Below are 20,209 nucleotides of genomic sequence, written 5' to 3' on the forward strand. Positions count from 1 at the left end.
TCTCCTCACCCCTTTCCATGGTAATACTTGAAGGAAGATACAATCTTCTACTTGGAACTCCATGTTCCTACTTTTCAATTTAGTAATATTTTTCCATTTACTCTGGGAAGCGAGCATCCAAGCTCCAACCTCTAATAATTTCAATGGTCCCTTGAACTACCTCAGGATCCAAACTCAACACCTCATCTCATAAGGTACCTTTCCAATACTGGATGACTCTCTTTCTCTCTCTGATTTACCATCAGTATGAGAATAATGAACTGTACTGAATTCCATCTATATACTTATTGCCTTCTACCACTTTCCCCAAAACATGGAAATAAAAACAGAGTCCTCATCTGATAAGACAGACCTTGAATTCTCAAGAAGGCATGTTATCTCTCTCACAGAGAAATATGAATACTGATCAGCTGTATTATTCATCTTTGCTGATAAAAATGAACTCACTTGGAATACTGGTCCATAATGACCCAATGCCATCTCACGTTGACCCACTAACCTGGGCAATCCCACGGCGAAACCCATCGCGATGCTTTCTTATTTCCATTATAAAATACTCAAAGGCTACAATGGCCCCACTGACTTCTAATACTCTGTCTTGACCTGCTAACAGGTTAAGAACTTTGCCATGTATTCCATTATGTCTCTCTCTATCCTAGGCCATCAATATTAAACTCTCAAACTTTGGTACACTATCATGATGCATGAATGAAGTGAATAAGAGAATAGCATGAGATTCATCCAGAATCTCTCAATTAATCTCAGTGTCCATCGAATTCCAAAACTGATCCTTATACCTCAATAAATTCATACCTGACACTGCATAATCCTTAGCTAATCCAGCTAAGACATTCTCCTCAATTTTTCTATCTGTGGTTCACTTAATCGTTTTCCTTTTGATTCTTTCCGAAATTGTAATTTCAAGCATAAAACTGGCCACTCGGCCCACCAGAAACTCTACACTAGTTCTGGTCAGATCCTTTAACCAACATGTTGCATAAGCAATCACTTTTCTCTGTCATTGAGGTGTCATAACCATCTACTAACTAATTCTGATCTGCAAGAAGACTTAGAACTCTTTCCCAAGGCACATATAATATCATGCCCATCCAAGGAAACTCTTACCTACTGAGACATTCCTTGACCTTGGCAAATCTCCACAGGAAATACATCACAATACCATCGTCCAAGACGATCACAAATCCCATTCAAATAATCTTTTGAATGCTCTATCCATCTAATTCATCAAGATAACTCAACATTAATTAAACTCTCAAATCATAACTCAGCACTCCTAGTGCCCTTATCTGATATAAAAACAGTCTTCTGTATATCATTCTCCCTGGTCTCTAATTGGTACTAACCAGATCAAAGATCCACCTTGGAGAATACTACCTTACTCAGCAATTGAGTCCTCATATCTTACCACTCTGCTGAAGCCATTCAAACAACGCCCTAGACCTGACTCCATCCCTAGCAAGTCCCCTGGAAGCACATCCAGAAACTCACAGACTAATCCAATCTGTCCTGATCCCACTATCACAATCTAAGTGGTATCCACCACACTAGCTAAGAGTTATATGCATCCCCCCTGCAATAGATCTCTAGCTCTAAATACAGATGTCATAAGCATACAAAATCCATGCACAGTGCCAACTGTCACAAGGCTTTCCACTCTCAAGCCCAAGAGTTACTATCCTTTCCTTGCCATTTAGCATTGCCCCATAATTACTTAACCAATCCATATCCTGAATCATACCGAAGCCAGCCATAACCAGCTTTATCAAATATCCAAATACAGGGCATTCAACATGCTTACTCAACATTCACTAGCATAATTATGATCATGCACATTTACAGAGACTCAAGCTCTAATCAATTCCATATTCAATATTCATGTCATGCCCTAATCTCATGTATCGCATGCATCACATGCATCACATATTGGGTGCAATTTTCTTACCTTTGGTCCAAGCACAGGTTACCAATAAACGAGCCACAAGCATGATACTGTTTCCAAACCCCTAGCAATATCCTAGTCACAACCATAATATAAAACCTCATCAAAATGAGTAAATAAATACTTCCGGACCAAGTCCTAGCCTCCAGGACGTCGAATCCTACCAAACTCGGTAGTAAGATTGATCCTGAGCCCTTAGGTTTAAGTTCCCATGACTAAAAACTCACTTTGGCCACTTTTCCCCTTTTGAGCTGCGGCCCCAAACATTAGAGTCGTAGCTCCACTCAAGTCAAGGCCCAAAGCCCTTCTTTGACTGCATTAGAGCCGCAGCTCTCCCCAATGGAGCTGCAGCTCAAATAGCCCAGCAGCCCCATTCACCTACTTCTTCAAGCTTGAGTCGTGGTGCCCAAGAACAGAGTCGCGGCTCGACCTCGAACCCAGCCAGAAAACCTCATTTTTCTCATTTTAAAACCTCCATAAACCTATCCAAACAAATCCAAATCCCAAAAACAAAGTTCCCAAACATCCCCATGATCCAAAACCAACAAAACCTAAGCTTCAATCCATCCAAAAACTCATCAAAACACAAAATCCAATCAAAGCTTAAAAACTTTAAAAACTTAGAACTTATAACTTGGATTACCTCTGATTGAGTCGTTTCCCGACTAAATCCTCAGGCTAATAAGCTTCTAATCTTCCCTAGAATCACTATGCCTCGATCCTTGCTTGAATCTGAGTTCTAAAACTCAAGTTTCCTTCGAAAATGTGATAGGGTGTCGAAAATGGAACGAGAGGGAGAGAGAACGTTCTCAACGTTCTTTTATCATTCTAACAGGTTACTTCAAGTTTAAGTAACCTCAAGCAAATCTTAATGCTCGGGGTCCTGAAAACTCCCCCGAGATAAAATAGTCAAAATTCCCAGAATTTCCCATTGATCTCACTAACTCTCAATTTATCATTAAATATTTATTCCCATTACCCAATATCCCAGTAATGTGCTAAATACCCAAAATACCCCTTGACTCACTTCGAGCCAAGTATGGATCTCGTTGTGACTTTCCCACTAGCTTGCTTCCTAGAATCGTCTCGTGCTGAGTAACCCCAGTATAACCAAATAATAATGAAGTACCAAACCCATACCACATATATGTCAAATATACCCAAAATGGCCAAAATATGAAAATTGCCCAATTGAATAGAAATGGGCCCACATGCATATTTCATACACCTAAACATGCATATCTAGTCATATTATAATGTTATTCACATATTCACATAATGATACACATAAATATCACATAATTCCAAAATTTTCCATCCCAGCCCCCTAATCAAGGCCCTAAGCCTTATTAGAAAATTTGGGTCGTTACAACTATCCCCTCCTTACAGAAATTTTCCTTGAAATTTAATCTAAATAGCCTGGAATATCAATTCCGCATAACTGATTCCAAATTCCCAGGTCGCCCCCTTGACCTCACTGTTTCTTTATAATACCTTAACCCAAGGTATAACTTTGTCTCTCAGAACCTTGTTCTTTCTGTGTCATATCTGAACTGGTTATTCCTCAAAGGATAACTTAGCCTCTAATTCTAGATTCTCATAACTCAACACATGAGTCTCATCTACACATGTCTCATTGACATGAACAATATGAAATACACTGTATATGGCCGACAGTGCCAAAACTGAGGTCAACCCAAAGGCAACCTGACTGATCCTATCCAGGATTTCAAACGGTCCTTACTAATCTAAGGCTCAACTTGCCCCTTATTTCCTCACCCCTTTCCCATGATGATCTTCTAAGGAAGATACAGTCTTCCACTTAGAACTCCATGTTCCTACATTTCAAATTACATAACTTCCCCATTTATTCTGAGAAGCGAGCATCCGAGCTCTAACCTTTTAATAACCTCAATGGTCCTCTAAACTACCTCAGAATCCAAATATAACATCTCACCCATCTCATCCAAATGAATGGGCGACAAAAATTCTCTACCATACAACATCTCATAAAGTACCCTTCCAATAATTGGATAACTCTCTCTCTGATTTACCATCAGTCTAAGGATAATAAACTATACTAAACTCCAACTGTATATTCATCGGTTTCTGCGACCTTTCCCAGGACTTGAAAGTAATAACAAGGTCCTTATCTGATAAGACAGACTTTGAATTCCATGAAGGCGTACTACCTCTCTCACACAGAGATCTGTATACTGGTCAACTATATTACTCGTCCTTACTGATAGAGATGAGCTAACTTAAATATTGATCCATAATGACCCAATCCAAATCACGTTGGCCCACTATCCTAGACAAGCCCACTGCGAAACCCATCGCGATGTTTTCTTACTTCCACTATGGAATACTCAAAGGCTGCAATAGCCTTACTGATTTCTGATACTCTGTCTTGACCTGCTAACAGGTTAAGAACTTTGTCATGTATTCCATTATGTCCCTCTCCATCCCATGCAACTACTATAAAGCTTTCATATTCTGGTACATCTTCATGATGTTTGGATGAAGAGAATAAGAGGTAGTATGAGATTCATCCATAATCCCTCGTTTATTCCCAGTATCCATCAGATCCCAAGTCTGATCCCTTTTTACCACAATAAACTCATACCTAACACTGTATAGTCCTTAGCTAATCCAACTAAGACATTCCCCTCAATCTTCCTATCAGTAGTTCACTTAACTGTTTTCCCTTTGATCCTCTCTAAAATAATAAGCTCAAGTGTAAAGTTGGCCACCTAGCCCACCAGTAACTCTACTCTAGTTCTGGTCATATCCTTCAACTAACATGATGCATAGACAATCACCTTTCCCTGTCACTAAGGTGTCATAACAACCTACAAACTGATTCTGATATATAAGAAGACTCAAGACATTTCCACAAAGCACATGTAATATCATGCCCGTCCAAGGAAACTCTTGCCCTCTGAGGCGTTCCTTGACCTTGGAAAATCTCCAATTGAGAGTATGCCACAATACCATCGATCAAGACGATCACAAATCCAATTTAGATAATCTTTGAATACCCTGCTCATCTAATTCATCAAAACATAACTTGGCATTAACTAAATCCTCAGAACATAACCCAACACTCCCAATGCCCATATCTAATATAAAAGTAGTGTTTTGCATATCCTTCTCCCTGATCTCCAGCTAGTACTAACCAGATCAAAGATCCACTTTGGAGAATACCATCTTACTCAATAACTGAGCCTTTAGTTCTTACAATTCTACCGAAACTGTACAATACAGTACCCTAGACCTGGTTTCGATCCTGGCACCAACCTAATCACCATTCTATCTCTTTATGTAAAGGTAATCCTGACAAATCCCATGGAGATACATCCAGAAACTCACAGACTAATCCAGTCTGTCTTGGTTTCACTGGCACAACCTAAGTGGTATCCACCACACTAGCTAAGAGCTATATGCATCCTCCTGCACTAGATCTCTAGCTCTAAATACAGATGTCATCAGTATAGTGCCAACTACCACAGGGTTTCCCACTCTCAAACCCAAGAGTTACTATCCTTTCCTTGCAATCTATCATTGCCCCATACTTGGCTAACCAATCCATATCCAGAATCATAATGAAGTCAGTCATAACCAACCCTATCAAATCAACTGATAAGTCCCTTCTCACCATAACCTAACTTATCACGACATAACCATGAACATCAACTCAATGCCTCTCTATATGCAACAAAGAAAAGGACAACATGGCACCAAAACCAGTCAGCACAATACAAAAAAATTAGAACTAGAAAGCTGACCTGCCACCAATGAGGAACCAGCCTCAATCTCAGTCTCAGTCTCCAACTCAGACTACATCAGAGTGAATACTCGAGCTGGAGTCAAGTTATCCACCCCCTTTTGCTCATCCATCCTTCGTCCTGGGAAATCCTTCATAAAGTGTCCAACCATTCCACAAAAGAAACATACCTTTGCTCGGCATTCTCCCAGATGACGCCTCTGACACCGAGTGCATCCTGGGTAGACTTTCCAATCCTTGTCCTTGCTTGTACCAATAAACGGAGGTATCACTGCTTGAGCCCCGTGCTCTCTAGCACTTTCCTTCCCAATCTGATTTCCTGTGCTCTCAACAGCAAGAGCCTTCCCTACCACAAGAGCATAGGTAGAGATTTCATGCACTGGGGCAACTCTAATGCTCTGAGCTATTCTGGAATTCAATCCCTGGATAAACCTTTCCTTCCGAGCTACATCTGTGGGTACCATATCAAAAGCAAACTTGGCCAACCCATCGAATCTGTTAACATACTCGGTTACTGCTACATTTCCCTGAACGAGGTTCAGAAACTCATTCATCTTAGCAGTCTTGACTGCATCATAGTAATATCTTTCATTGAACAGCTGCCTAAATTCTTTCCAGTCCATCACAGTTGTATCTCGTGTTTGGGATACTACTTCCCACCATGTCCGGGCATCATCCCGCAATACATATGTAGCACAGATCACCCTATCGTGACCTACCACCCCCATACTGTCGAGGATGGAACTGATCATTCCCATCCATTACTCAGCTCTGAATGGATCTAGGCCTCCCTCAAAGATTGGAGGGTAATACTCCTGGAATCTTCCATAGAGAAATTCCCACATGTTCTCAACCCTAGGCTGAGCCAATACTGGTGCCACTCCTGGCATAGCAAAGGAAGAGGTGTTCCCTGACAGATTCTGCTGCTGTTTCAAACACCTAATCTCTTCCTCTTGCCTTTGCAATCTTAATTGCATATCTGTAAACACCTGCTGGAAATTATGAGGGGCAGTTGAAGAACTCAAACCCTGGCTGTAATTCCCAGCCTCAGTATAACCACCACTGGGTCTCATTATCTGCCTTGGATACATACCTGCTGATTGAATCTGCAATCAATAACTTGACCCATTAAACATGATGAGCATATTCAAAATCCTTCCCCACGGGAACAATCATACCGCACTACATTCACAACCACAGTAGTGCTAAAAACATGCCCATAACATTCGTTCATCAATTCATAAGCCCTACTCTTCCAACATACATACCATGCTTTCAACTCCAGCATGCAAATAACACATTTATATATTCACTGAGCAGGTAATCATATAATCATATCAATAGTCAAGAGCCAAGCTCTATCAGAATCTCATGCTCCCTAATATAATATGCAGGTAAAGCATTTAAATTCTATTTAATCAATTAAGCACATAACCACAAAAATAGTTACCATACCCAGAGTGAAGTTGTCTTTAGTGACGAGTGTACATGTCCAACTTGTCTACAGGAACCCTTAACCCTGGCTCACTCTAATACCAAGTTATAACGCCTTACTACCCAGGGACCATTATGTTGTGCATTTTAAATAGTGCTAAACTCGCTAACCGAGTCATTTGAACATAATCGTGTAACTAAATGTGATTAACAGTTAAGGGTTAAAATTTTTGGTTAGAGATACAACGTTTCACTAAAACGTTTACTGTATACATTGGGATCCCAAAATATAATTTAAAGGCTAATTACAATAAAATATTTACAACCAGCCGAACTAAGCGGCAAAATAGGGTTTAACCCTAGTTCCTCTTTAAACCCTCAACCGTGGCAGTCGAGCAGCCGCATATGTACACATCATCACCTAAGCTCTCCAACTCAAGGATGGTCCAGCTTTCTCCTGCCTTTACCTGCACCACATAGCACCCGTGAGCCGAAGCTCAGCAAGAAAACTCAATATGCTCATGAACAGGTAATAACATGTTACTAAATTATAATAGGCATACCTAGCGATAATAGTCCTATTCATGCATCCAAATAAGGATTGTGGGCTCTGCCTTTTGTATAGTTGACTTATGGGCCCTGCCCTATGTATAGATGACTTATGGGCCCTGCCCTTAATATAGATGACTATCAAGTTATAATGAGAATAGATGGCTAATGTGTCCATCTAAAATAAGTGACTCAAATAAGTGATGTTTAAGTCACGCACTAACACTTTATGATTCTAATAATCATGTTGGGGCTTGTAGCCCTAATCAGATGAGTGAGTCACACTTTGGGCTCCGCACCCTAATCAGATAAGTGACTAATGAGTGAGTCACGAACTTGGGCTCAGCACCCATAGCCATGTCGTTGCAGTCACCTGAGCCTTTTGGCCCTTGCTCTAAGTAACTAGCCTTTAGACTAGACAAGTGCTTTTAGTTTTCATCGAACTTGAGGTTGGTCAAGCATTAATGCTCATGATGATTCATTCAATGCTTATATTGATTAGATCTAATCTTTTCAGCTCCGTGTTCATTATGCTTATGTTGCTCTTGACTCATAGGTCAATTCCATACGACTAGTGCTCAGTACTACTGCCGAACTTGACTAATGAGTCACAACTTCACAATCAATACTAACACCATTGTCGATTCTGACTATGGATTCAGTTCCACTCACAAGTAAGCAATGCAACCAGGCATATATCATATGTCAAATATCCAAATACAGGGCATTCAGCATGCTTACTCAACATTTACTAGCTTAATTATGATCATGCACATTTATAGAGACTCAAGCTCTAATCAATTCCATATTCAATATTCATGTCATGCCCTAATCTCATGTATCTCATGCATCACATACTGGGTGCAGTTTTCTTACCTTTGGTCCAAGCACAGGTTACCAATAAACAAGCCACAAGCATGATCCTGTTTCCAAGCCCCTAGCGATAACCTAGTCACAACCATAATATAAAACCTCATCGAAATGAGTAAATAAATACTTCCGGACAAGTCCTAGCCTCCGGGATGTCGAATCTTACCAAACTGGGTAGTAAGATCGATCCCAAGCCCTTAGGTTTAAGTTCCCATGACTAAAAACTCACTTTGGCCACTTTTCCCCTTTTGAGCTGCGGCCCCAAACATTAGAGCCGTAGCTCCACTCAAGTTAAGGCCCAAAGCCCTTCTCTGACTGCATTAGAGCCGCAACTCTCCCCAATGGAGCTGCAGCTCAAATAGCCCAGCAGCCCCATTCACCTGCTTCTTCAAGCTTGAGTCGCGGCGCCCAAGAACAGAGTCGCGGCTCGACCTCGAACCCCGCCAGAAAACCTCAATTTTCTCATTTTAAAACCTCTATAAACCTATCCAAACATATCCAAATCCCAAAAACAAAGTTCCCAAACATCCCCATGACCCAAAACCAACAAAACCTAAGCTTCAATCCATCCAAAAACTCATCAAAACACAAAATCTAATCGAAGCTTAAAAACTTTAAAAACTTAGAACTTATAACTTAAATTACCTCGGATTGAGTCGTTTCCCAACTAAATCCTCCGGCTAATAAGCTTCTAATCTTCCCTAGAATCACTATGCCTCAATCCTTACTTGAATCCGAGTTCTAAAACTCAAGTTTCCTTCGAAAATGTGATCGGGTGTCGAAAATGGAACGGGAGGGAGAGAGAACGTTTTGAACGTTCTTTTATAATTCTAACAGGTTACTTCAAGCTTAAGTAACCTCAAGCAAATCCTAATGCTCGGGGTCCCGAAAACGCCCCCGGGATAAAATAGTCAAAATTCCCAGAATTTCCCCCTGATCTCACTAACTCCCAATTTATCATTAAATATTTATTCCCATTACCCAATATTCCGGTAATGTGCTAAATACCCAAAATACCCCTTGACTCACTCCGAGTCAAGTATGGATCCTGTTGTGACTTTCCCACTAGCTTGCTTCCTAAGATTATCTCGTGCTGAGTAACCCCAGCATAACCAAATAATAATTGGAGTGTCTTTAGCTTGGACAACCCGCACTAGTTCTTTATAATCATCACCTAATGTTTCAAGGATCTTATCAGTAAGATCTTCCTTATCAAATGGAGAACCCAGGAGAGCTAGTTCATTAACTTTGGCTTTCACTTTTTGTAGGAATTCAGTGATAGTTTCATACCCTTTTGTCATGTGTTTGATTTGATTCTTCACTTACTTGATGTGACCACGGGATGGTTTGGCATAGGTGTTAGCTAGAGTAGACCATGCTTCTTGGGAAGTTTTGCAATTGGCTACAAATGGAATAATAGGAGGAGTAACGGAGTCAATAATAGCATTGAAGATGAGTTTGTCATGTCGAACCCAGAGAGAGTGTTCTGGATTGGTTGAATCAGTGTTATTGTTTGTAATGGTAGAGGCTGGACATGGCTTTGAGCCATCCATGAAGCCTAATAGATCATATCTGACAAAGAGGGTTTCAAATTGCAATTTCCATGAAAGGCAGTTGGAGGATGATAACTTTAATGGAGTTTGGGATCAAACATTAATAGTGATAAGAGTATTGTTTTGGTCATTTGTGTTTCAGATGGTGGGTGTGGAACCAGAGTTTTCAATGGACATGGTGAAAAAAAATTGACAAGAGAAGAAAGATGAGAGGATCAGTAAAGTTCAATGCTCTAATACCATGATACGATTTGTAAAGTGATGAACTCATATTATTCCACACGAGATTTGATACATATTTAAAGACAATAGCTACAACTAATTGTCCTATTCTAAATGCAAAATGTACATAGTAAACGATACAACTAATTGTCCTATTCTAAAGGCATGGAAATATACAGAGTAAATCAATTGAGAAATATTCAAAAAAATATGAATAATATAGTTACATAAAGAAGTTGTGATCTGTGGAATATATTACGCTATTAAAGTCATGTTATAGCATCATGGAAACACTTAAATCCCAATCCTCCACAAGATTTGGGATTGTGTAGAGACTCCCAGGAGGCCAAACTCAAGAAGCATTTATCCAATATATCATTTCCACCAGAACCTTCTAGCTAACATATCAAGCTCATTACATAACCCCTTTGGTAAGTAGAAAGAAGATATACTATATGAAGGGATACTCTACACCACAGAATTAATCAACATTATTCTTTCGCAAGCAGAAGCTTGGACCTCCATCCTTCCCATTTAGAATAACTTTCATCTTGGTGAAATTGAAGTCATTCCTTGTTCTTGGTTGGGAATAGTGGATTGCTCAGGATTGTTGCAGAATCTGGTGTTTCACCATACCCCAGAAAGTCCATGATTTGAGACTTATGCGCTACTTTTGTTTTTGGGGAGAAAAACACAATAGATTTAGTACTTGACCAAGTACAATATTTCTTCAAACATTCTCTGACCACTTGAGCTTTAGACACGCTAGTTTTGCAGAAGATTATGGTGTCATCAGCATACATTAAGTGAGAAACAGGGTGCATGTGCTACTTCAAAACCGGTTAAACTGCCAAAAATCTCTACTTTTAGAAGCAGTCACGAGAGGATCTCACTGCACAAAATAATCAAATATAGAGACATTCAATAAAGTTGTATATTTAGGAACATTATAAGAGCATTGGAGATGGAAATTTTTGATGCATTGTTAAAATATAGCACATTTCAAAGAAAAACTTCTCTAATAATGTGCTAAAAATTATGTTAAATTTGACACATACTAAAAATTGATCAAATCAATAATCATTTTTTTAATATAAATATTAATGAATGAATTTAAATATGCAATACTGCCATTAATTATTATTTTTTAAATATTTAATTTATTAATAATTAATAATGATAATTACTTTTTATATTAATCTATATCTTAAAATGTTACTATGTATTGGAGGAGTACAATTACGATCAGTGTGAATTCATTTTTTGTGCGATTTTCTTTTATTTGACGGGGATGATATAAGCTGTATACACTACAAAAAAAACGTTCTATACCGAGAACATGTTACCGAGTACAAGTTCTCGGTATAGATCATTTAGACAACCGCCTCCTTTACGCGGTTTTTTTGTTTTAGTCTGTGTACCGAGGACCTTATACCGAGAACATATTCTCGGTATAGGGTCGTTACCGAGGTCTTTACCGAGAACGTGTACTCGGTATAGATAATTCAGACTCCCGCCTTTTTTACGCGGTTATTTCATTTTAGTTTGTGTACCGAGGACCATATACCGAGAACATGTTCTCGATATAGGGTCTTTATAATCTTCATCTTCCCCAAACAGAGAGCTCATTTCTCTGAAACGGAAAAAAACCCAAAACCGTTTTCTCCGCCTCCCATTTCTATTTTCCTGGATTTCGGCCCCCACAAACTTTGTTTTCGGTCAAAGTTTCCCTTCCAAAGGCGATTTAAGTGGCTATAAGGTTTATTGAGGTAATTATTTACAAATATTTCTTTTTTTTTTTTTGTATAAATGTTTAAATTTTTTTTTCAGTTTTGGTTTTTTATAATGAGTTTTTTGTGGTATGATTTTCAGGTTTTGCATTGTATACCAGCGGTTTTAGAGGTATTTCACATTTTCTTTGTAATTTTTTGGTTTTATTTATATTTTTTGCATAAATATATTTAGGGTTTTATTTATAATTTGTTTAATATTGTTAATATATTGTTATTTGTTATATTATATATATAATTTCTGATTATGTAATTAAAATAGGTAAAAATAATAATTTGTGATGAAAATTTGTTAAAAATTTAGTGATATCCAATTTAGAGGAAATAATATATTGTGTAGTATTTTAGTAAAATACATATATAGTTTTAAGATTTAGTTAGTTTAATCATATGATAAATAATTAATTTATTAGTATGAAAATTTAATAATTTATTTTTTAGGTATATAATTTGACTTTTAGTTATAAATATATGTTTATATGAAAATTTAATATTTGATTGTTTGTTTTTTAGATTGGGTTAAATAATTTTAGTTTTAGATTATTAGATTTGGTTAATAAATTTTGATTATTAGAGTGAGTTTTGTTTATTTAATTTGAATTTTGTTGTTGTTGTTAATTTTTTTATTCTTAGTGTTGATGAATATTGATGCTTTGTTTTTGTTGTTAATTTTTAGTAGAATTATGATATTTTAAATAGAAAATTGAATAATTAATAAAATTTAGAGTAATAATTATAAATTATATAGTCATTTACAATGTATTTGTATTGCTTTGTGTATATTCTGCGACTGGATATTTTTTTATGTGTTATTTGCAGGTTTTTAAATTTTGGGATATATGAAAATACAGTCGTTATGCTGCCCAATTTTTTTTAGAATTAAAAATACTCAATAAAATTTATAATTTAAGAAATAGTTAATTGATAAGTTGTATAATATATTTTTAATCATGATTAAATCAAATTAACAATAACATTATGCAACCAAATTGTATAATGATATTTTGTAATTTTTGTTTGAAGGTTGGGTATTCGGTTTTTGTTGGACTAAAGAGATTGCTAGTAAAATATTGAAGGCATTGGTAAGTTGTTTTTAATTTTTCTGTATTTTTTTAATTTTTTTTCAATTTTTGAATAATTTATGTTTTTTTATATAAATAATATAATATTAATTTTAATAGAAATATGAAATTATTATATTAGATAGAATGTATTTATTTTTAGGTTTTCAAAATAAGTATTAGTAAAAATGATATTAGGAATTAGAAACTTGTTATATGATTAATTAGTATTTTTTTTAAATAAATTCTATGTTGTTTTGGTGAATTTTATGTGTAGTAAACATATTAGTAAACATATTTAATATTTTTATAGAATTGTAAAATTTAGAGATATTGTCAATATTAGTAGAAGTACTCAATAAAATTTCTAATTTAATAAATAGTGAATTGATAAGTAAAATAATATATTTTAAAATTAACATTTAAAAAATTAACATTAACATTATGCAACTAAATTTTAATAAAAATAAACATTAATTAAATAATTTAAGTAATAATTAAATCCTAAAGTAAATAAATAAATTTTAAACAAATCTTAGAAATTGTGTTTAAATTAATCAAACTATTCAATAAAGCATAAGTAAAATATGTAATTTAATAAATAGTAAATTAATATGTAAAAAAATAATATTTGTTAGTTGTTTTTAATTTTTCTGTATTTTTTTAATTTTTTTTCAATTTTTGAATAATTTATGTTTTTTTATATAAATAATATAATATTAATTTTAATAAAAATATGAAATTATTATATTAGATAGAATGTATTTATTTTTAGGTTTTCAAAATAAGTATTAGTAAAAATGATATTAGAAATTAGAAACTTGTTATATGATTAATTAGTATTTTTTTTAAAATAAATTCTATGTTGTTTTGGTGAATTTTATGTGTAGTAAACATATTAGTAAACATATTTAATATTTTTATAGAATTGTAAAATTTAGAGATATTGTCAATATTAGTAGAAGTACTTAATAAAATTTCTAATTTAATAAATAGTGAATTGATAAGTAAAATAATATATTTTAAAATTAACATTTAAAAAATTAACATTAACATTATGCAACTAAATTTTAATAAAAATAAACATTAATTAAATAATTTAAGTAATAATTAAATCCTAAAGTAAATAAATAAATTTTAAACAAATCTTAGAAATTTTGTTTAAATTAATCAAACTATTCAATAAAGCATAAGTAAAATATGTAATTTAATAAATAGTAAATTAATATGTAAAAAAATAATATTTGTTAGTTGTTTTTAATTTTTCTGCATTTTTTTAATTTTTTTTCAATTTTTGAATAATTTATGTTTTTTTATATAAATAATATAATATTAATTTTAATAAAAATATGAAATTATTATATTAGATAGAATGTATTTATTTTTAGGTTTTCAAAATAAGTATTAGTAAAAATGATATATTTTAAAATTAAGATTAAAAAAAATTAACATTAACATTATGCAACTAAATTTTAATAAAAATAAAAATTAATCCTAAAGTAGTTAAATAAATTTTAAACAAATTTTAGAAATTTTGTTTAAATTAATAAAACTATTCAATAAAGCAAGCATAAGTAAAATATATAATTTAATAAATACTAAAATAATATGTCAAATTTAAATAATTTTAATAATATTTACACTGAAATATATTATAGTTAGATATCATAAAACAACATAATTAACTTCAAAAAGCATAAGACGTTAAAAAAACATATTTAATTATATTTGCTTTTTTCTTTGGTAATAAGAAATTATTACCAAAGATATAATAGTGTTATTATCACCTAGTGATAATATTATATTTTTTTAGTGTTCATCACAAGAAGCCTTAGACCCATTTAGAGAGGGTGAGTCATTGAAGACTCTTACATTTGCCTCTCTCTGAATTAGGACACACACAAATTGATTGTAAGTTTGATGATTAGTGTTCCGTGCAGTGCTACATTCATACAATGTCGATCGACAAGAGTTGGATTAATTTGACAGATCGATTATCCGATGAGTATGAGGCTGGTGTGATGGATTTTCTCCAGAGAGCTCGGCAGTGCGTTGACTCAAGGGGATTGGTGAAATGTCCGTGTAGGAGGTGTGTCAACGTTGAATTTCAGACGATTGATGTATTAGAAAATCATCTTTTTGTAAATGGTTTTCTACGGAAATATACCAATTGGCATTGGCATGGAGAGGATGAAATAATACCAATGAGAGCTCGGATAGATCAAAATGATGAAGATGAAATGATGGATGTTCTCACTGATCTTATGCAAAATGACAATGACGAACAAGCGGAGAATGAGCGCGGTCAAGAGATACCTACAACAGACTACAGGAGTGGGCAACATTATAACGATTTGTGTGCGACAGTTTAGTAGGAACAATAGTTGGGCTGGAGAATAAGACCAAAGACACAGTTAGTGCCAGAGTAGACTTGGAGAAGATGAAGATGAGACCAGAGTTACAGCTGAGGAAGTTGAATGGTCGGATATAAAAGCCTGCGGCCAAATTCACTTTCACTGTTGAAGATCGCCAAAAGTTTTGTCGATTTCTTAAATCAATGAAGTTTCCATATGGTTTTGGATCTAACCTAAGGAAAAATGTGATTGATAATGACAATAAGATAACTGGTTTGAAATCGCATGATTGTCACATCATTATGCAACGCCTTTTGCCAGTTGGTGTGCATGCATTCCTAGAGAAATCAATGAGTACAACTATTATTGAGTTATGCACTTTCTTCAAGCTCATTTGTGCGAGAACTCTAAAAGTCTCAGATTTAGAAAAAGTCCAAACTTCAATTGTTGAGATTGTTTGCAAGTTAGAGAATATTTTCCCACCTGCTTTTTTCGATATCATGGTCCATCTACTAATACATTTACCGGAAGAAGCAATACTTGGAGGACCGGTTCACATGAGGTGGATGTATCCTTTTGAAAGGTATATGAAAAAATTGAAGAATTATGTCCGTAACAAAGCACGTCCAGAGGGGTCAATAGCAGAAGGATATGTGGTTGATGAGGCATTAACATTTTGCTCCATGTACTTGAAAGGTGTTGAGACAAAGTTCAATCGTCCAGACCGAAATGTAGATGTTGGGCCATCACTTAAAAAGATGTCGGTTTTTCGATCTCAAGGTCGTCCAATTGGTAAGAAATCATTGACAATTTTGGAAGATGAAGTGAAGAAAATAGCGGATTGGTATATTCTAAACAACTGCAATGAGATCTTGCCATATCTTCGGTAAGTAATTAAAGTAGTTCATCATTTCATTGCATGTTTATTATAACACTTATTAGTAGCTCTTAAATTAGTTGTTTTTGTTTTTTGCAGAGAGCATAGGGAAATTCTACAGACTAGAGGTGTTGAAAACCTAGACCAATTACATAGAGAGGAATTTCCTAATTGGTTTTATAATAAGATTTATCATCTTCGACAAACAGGATCCTTGGAAGTAGATGAAGAATTAATCTCTTTAGCAAACGGTTCTTCAACTCGTGTTGCGTCGTACCCTGGGTGTGTTGTAAATGGAGTAAGATTTTTGTGTTATGACAGGGACAAGAATCGCAAAACTCAAAATAGTGGAGTCTTTGTAGCGGGTGTCGAAAATAGTACTTATTACGGCCAGTTGGAAGAAGTTTTAGTGATGTCTTATCTTTCTGGTTGTTCTGTTGTATTATTTAAGTGCAAATGGTTTGACACTAATCGGTCTTCAGGATTAAAGTTTGAGCAAAACATAACGAGTATCAAAACCAGTTCGGAGGCCTTCAAAGATGATAAATTTATCTTAGCAACTCAGGCTAACCAAGTTTTCTACATTGAAGACCTTAAAAATAAATCTCATTGGAAAGTCGTCCAAGAAGTGCATCACAGAAATGTGTGGGACATCCCACTAGTTGAAGAACAAGCGGAGGATGTAGAAGTAGATGTTATGCATGACACTAGTTCCTCTAATTTCCAATTATTCGTTGATCTTGGACCGTTGCCACAAATCAGCTTTGAACGTACGGGGGCTCCATTACAATTTGTTGAGATAGATAATGTTGCAATTGAGGAGGAGAGGGAGGAGGAAATGGAAGAAGAAGAGGAGGAGGAGGAAGAGGAAGTGGAGGAGGAGGAGGAGGTTGAATATGAAGATGATGAAGAGGAAGATGAACACATAGAAACCGATGATGATAGTGAAGATTATTATAGTGATAATTAAGTGGTAATTTTATAATATGTTGAAGTAATTATTTTTAACAATAAATAATTTTATATTGTCATTTTTAACTGATAAATGTAATTTTAATATCGATTAATTTGACAGATATGGCTGATGTTGTTGCTCAATCTCACGGGGGTGATGGTGGAGGATGCGATCCTCCACGTGGACCGTCAGATATCCCAGCTGATTGTGAACGAGGTAATACTTTACACATTGATATACTCCTTAAAATTTAACAATTAATCCATATTAATTTTAAAATATTGAATTTGCATACAATAGCGCCTCCAAGTAAACGTGGACGCCATAAATGATTGAACACGCGGGAAAAGAGGGAACAGTTGGGGCGTCCTCTCCCTCTCGAGTGGGATGTGCGGGGGAGAACATATAAAGAGATCGGAGAGTACAGCTCAAATTTCTCAAGAGAGCTCGGATTACTTGTTCGACAGTACACAGATCCGGACTGTCCTCAATGGTCAAAAGTACCAAATGCCTCGAAAGAAAGAATACTTGCACATTTGGAAGTAAGTAGTTTATGTATTTTTATGTTAATTCTCATTTTATGTTATATATCATATTTACTAATAAATGTTTGTAAATTACGATGATTTGTTTGATATTAGACGTACTAGATATGGAGAAGGGCATATGCCTGGGATCTTGAGAGGCATTGATACTTCGTGTGCTAAAAAGTATTCTGACTGGAAGTACGATATTAAAGAGCATTTAACGATTAATGGGCCACAAAATCGTTATGGTGGTTGCACGGATACGCAGTGGCAAAAAGCATTTGATTTTTTCTGACGCCCAGAAATTACGGTATTAATTTCTTGCTAAACTTAACTATCTTAATTAAATATATTACTAACGATAACCTTTTGCAGAAACGTTCTGCGGTCAACAAGGAAAATAGAAGGAAACTGAAAGAGCTTAGCTATGGAGGTTCTCAGTCAATCCCAGCCTTACGCTATAAAAAGGTTAGTTAGTTAATTAATTATTTTTTATGTTATTTTTCTTATTTACGTTTAATTTTTAATTTTATAAAAATATATGTAACGTGACAGCGCAATTTAGAGACTGGGGAACTTGAGTCCATCCCGGATAGCTGGATGGATACTCACCATAAATCAGGCATAGGGGGTGACAGAGACAGCCAAAAATACTTGGGTACGTTAAGTTTTTTTAAACATTTTTCAAATTTTTAATTGTTTCAAAATTTTAATTACATTATACATTGTATCACAGGAGGAATTGCGTGCATACCGCGACACACAGCAGACACAGGCAACTGATACTGAGAATTTCACACCAGTTTCGAGTGCGCCTGAAGATGAAGACATATCTTTGGTACAAAATGTCTTCGGAAAACGATGGGGCCACCAGAAAGGATATGGACGTATCCTTAACATAAGGGACCGAACTCCATTTGATTTTCGTCCTTCACAAACTAGAGATGAAGAGTTGTCTGATATGAGAGAGCGTCTTCGACAGTTAGAGGAGCATGTCCGGACTCATTGTATCACCCCGGGATCTCAATCTGCCCCACCACCACCCGATGATCCCGATGTTGGAGCACCGACTCAATAGGACTTATGTATGAATTTTATTACAATTGACTATTACATTATCATGTTTAAGACAAGTCTTTATTTTGATTCAGCGAATATACTCTTATGTTTTTATTTATATCTTTAATATAAGTGTTTTAATTTTATTCTATTTTTTATTATATTTAATTCAAAATAAATAAATAAATAAGGGAATAACAAATATAAATTTAATTTTATTTTTTTGTATATTTAATTCAAAATAAATAAATAAATAAATAAATAAGGGAATAACAAATATAAAAAAAAATTGGGGACAAGTCTATGCCGAGGACATTGTCCTCAGTATATACCACCAAGATGTCGGTATACACCAGTACGATGACAAATTGGGGTTGGTTGTACCGAGGACATTAGTCACTTTCTACCGAGGACATTGTCCTCGGTAAAACTTATACCGAGAACATTTCTAATGTCGTCGGTAGAAGTTTTGTTTTACCGACGCGGATGTACCGATAACTTTATACCGACGACATTGTCTCGGTATAAGTTGTACCGAGGACATTTGGGCTTATACCGATGACATTTGTTCTCGGTATAGGCCCTGTTTTTTGTAGTGATATTTGGTTCATATATTTCTTATTTATTAAATGGTTGCTCTTGAATAGCCTAAGAGACTCCTCCACATATTATGATTTGTGTAGTTTATGTTTCTTATCAAAGAGCATTAACTATTTGTCAAGAAAAAATAAATTATTTTATTACAAGTATACCTATACGAGTCAAATCCAGGTTTTTCCTCTTAAATTTATATATATATATATATATATCTTATGCATTAGTCTGTATGGGATTGGATAATCCTGATGAATTCACACGAGTCGATGAGTCAATTCCACGTAAGTGCTGTACTCTTTCTAATTATTTCCCTGTTTCATAATCCACCCAATTCGACGAGTGGATGTGAAAATACAATATAAAAACTCCAGAAATCAGTGCTACACACCCACCACTCAATTCATTTGGCAGATAAAGATGAAAAAAAAAATCTTTCAAATAATTAATAACTGATAAATGTATTTTTGTTTTCTTTCCCATGAGACAAAAAATTAAAGAGTATCTAGAGAAAACGAAATTGATAAAGAAAAAAAATATATGTACAAATAAAATAAAGACAATCTAATTTGTAGAGCACAAAAAGCCACCGTGTCACCATAATTTATGTGACTACG

The sequence above is a fragment of the Humulus lupulus genome, chromosome 8, assembly GCF_963169125.1.
Source record: "Humulus lupulus chromosome 8, drHumLupu1.1, whole genome shotgun sequence".
Classification (NCBI taxonomy): domain Eukaryota; kingdom Viridiplantae; phylum Streptophyta; class Magnoliopsida; order Rosales; family Cannabaceae; genus Humulus; species Humulus lupulus.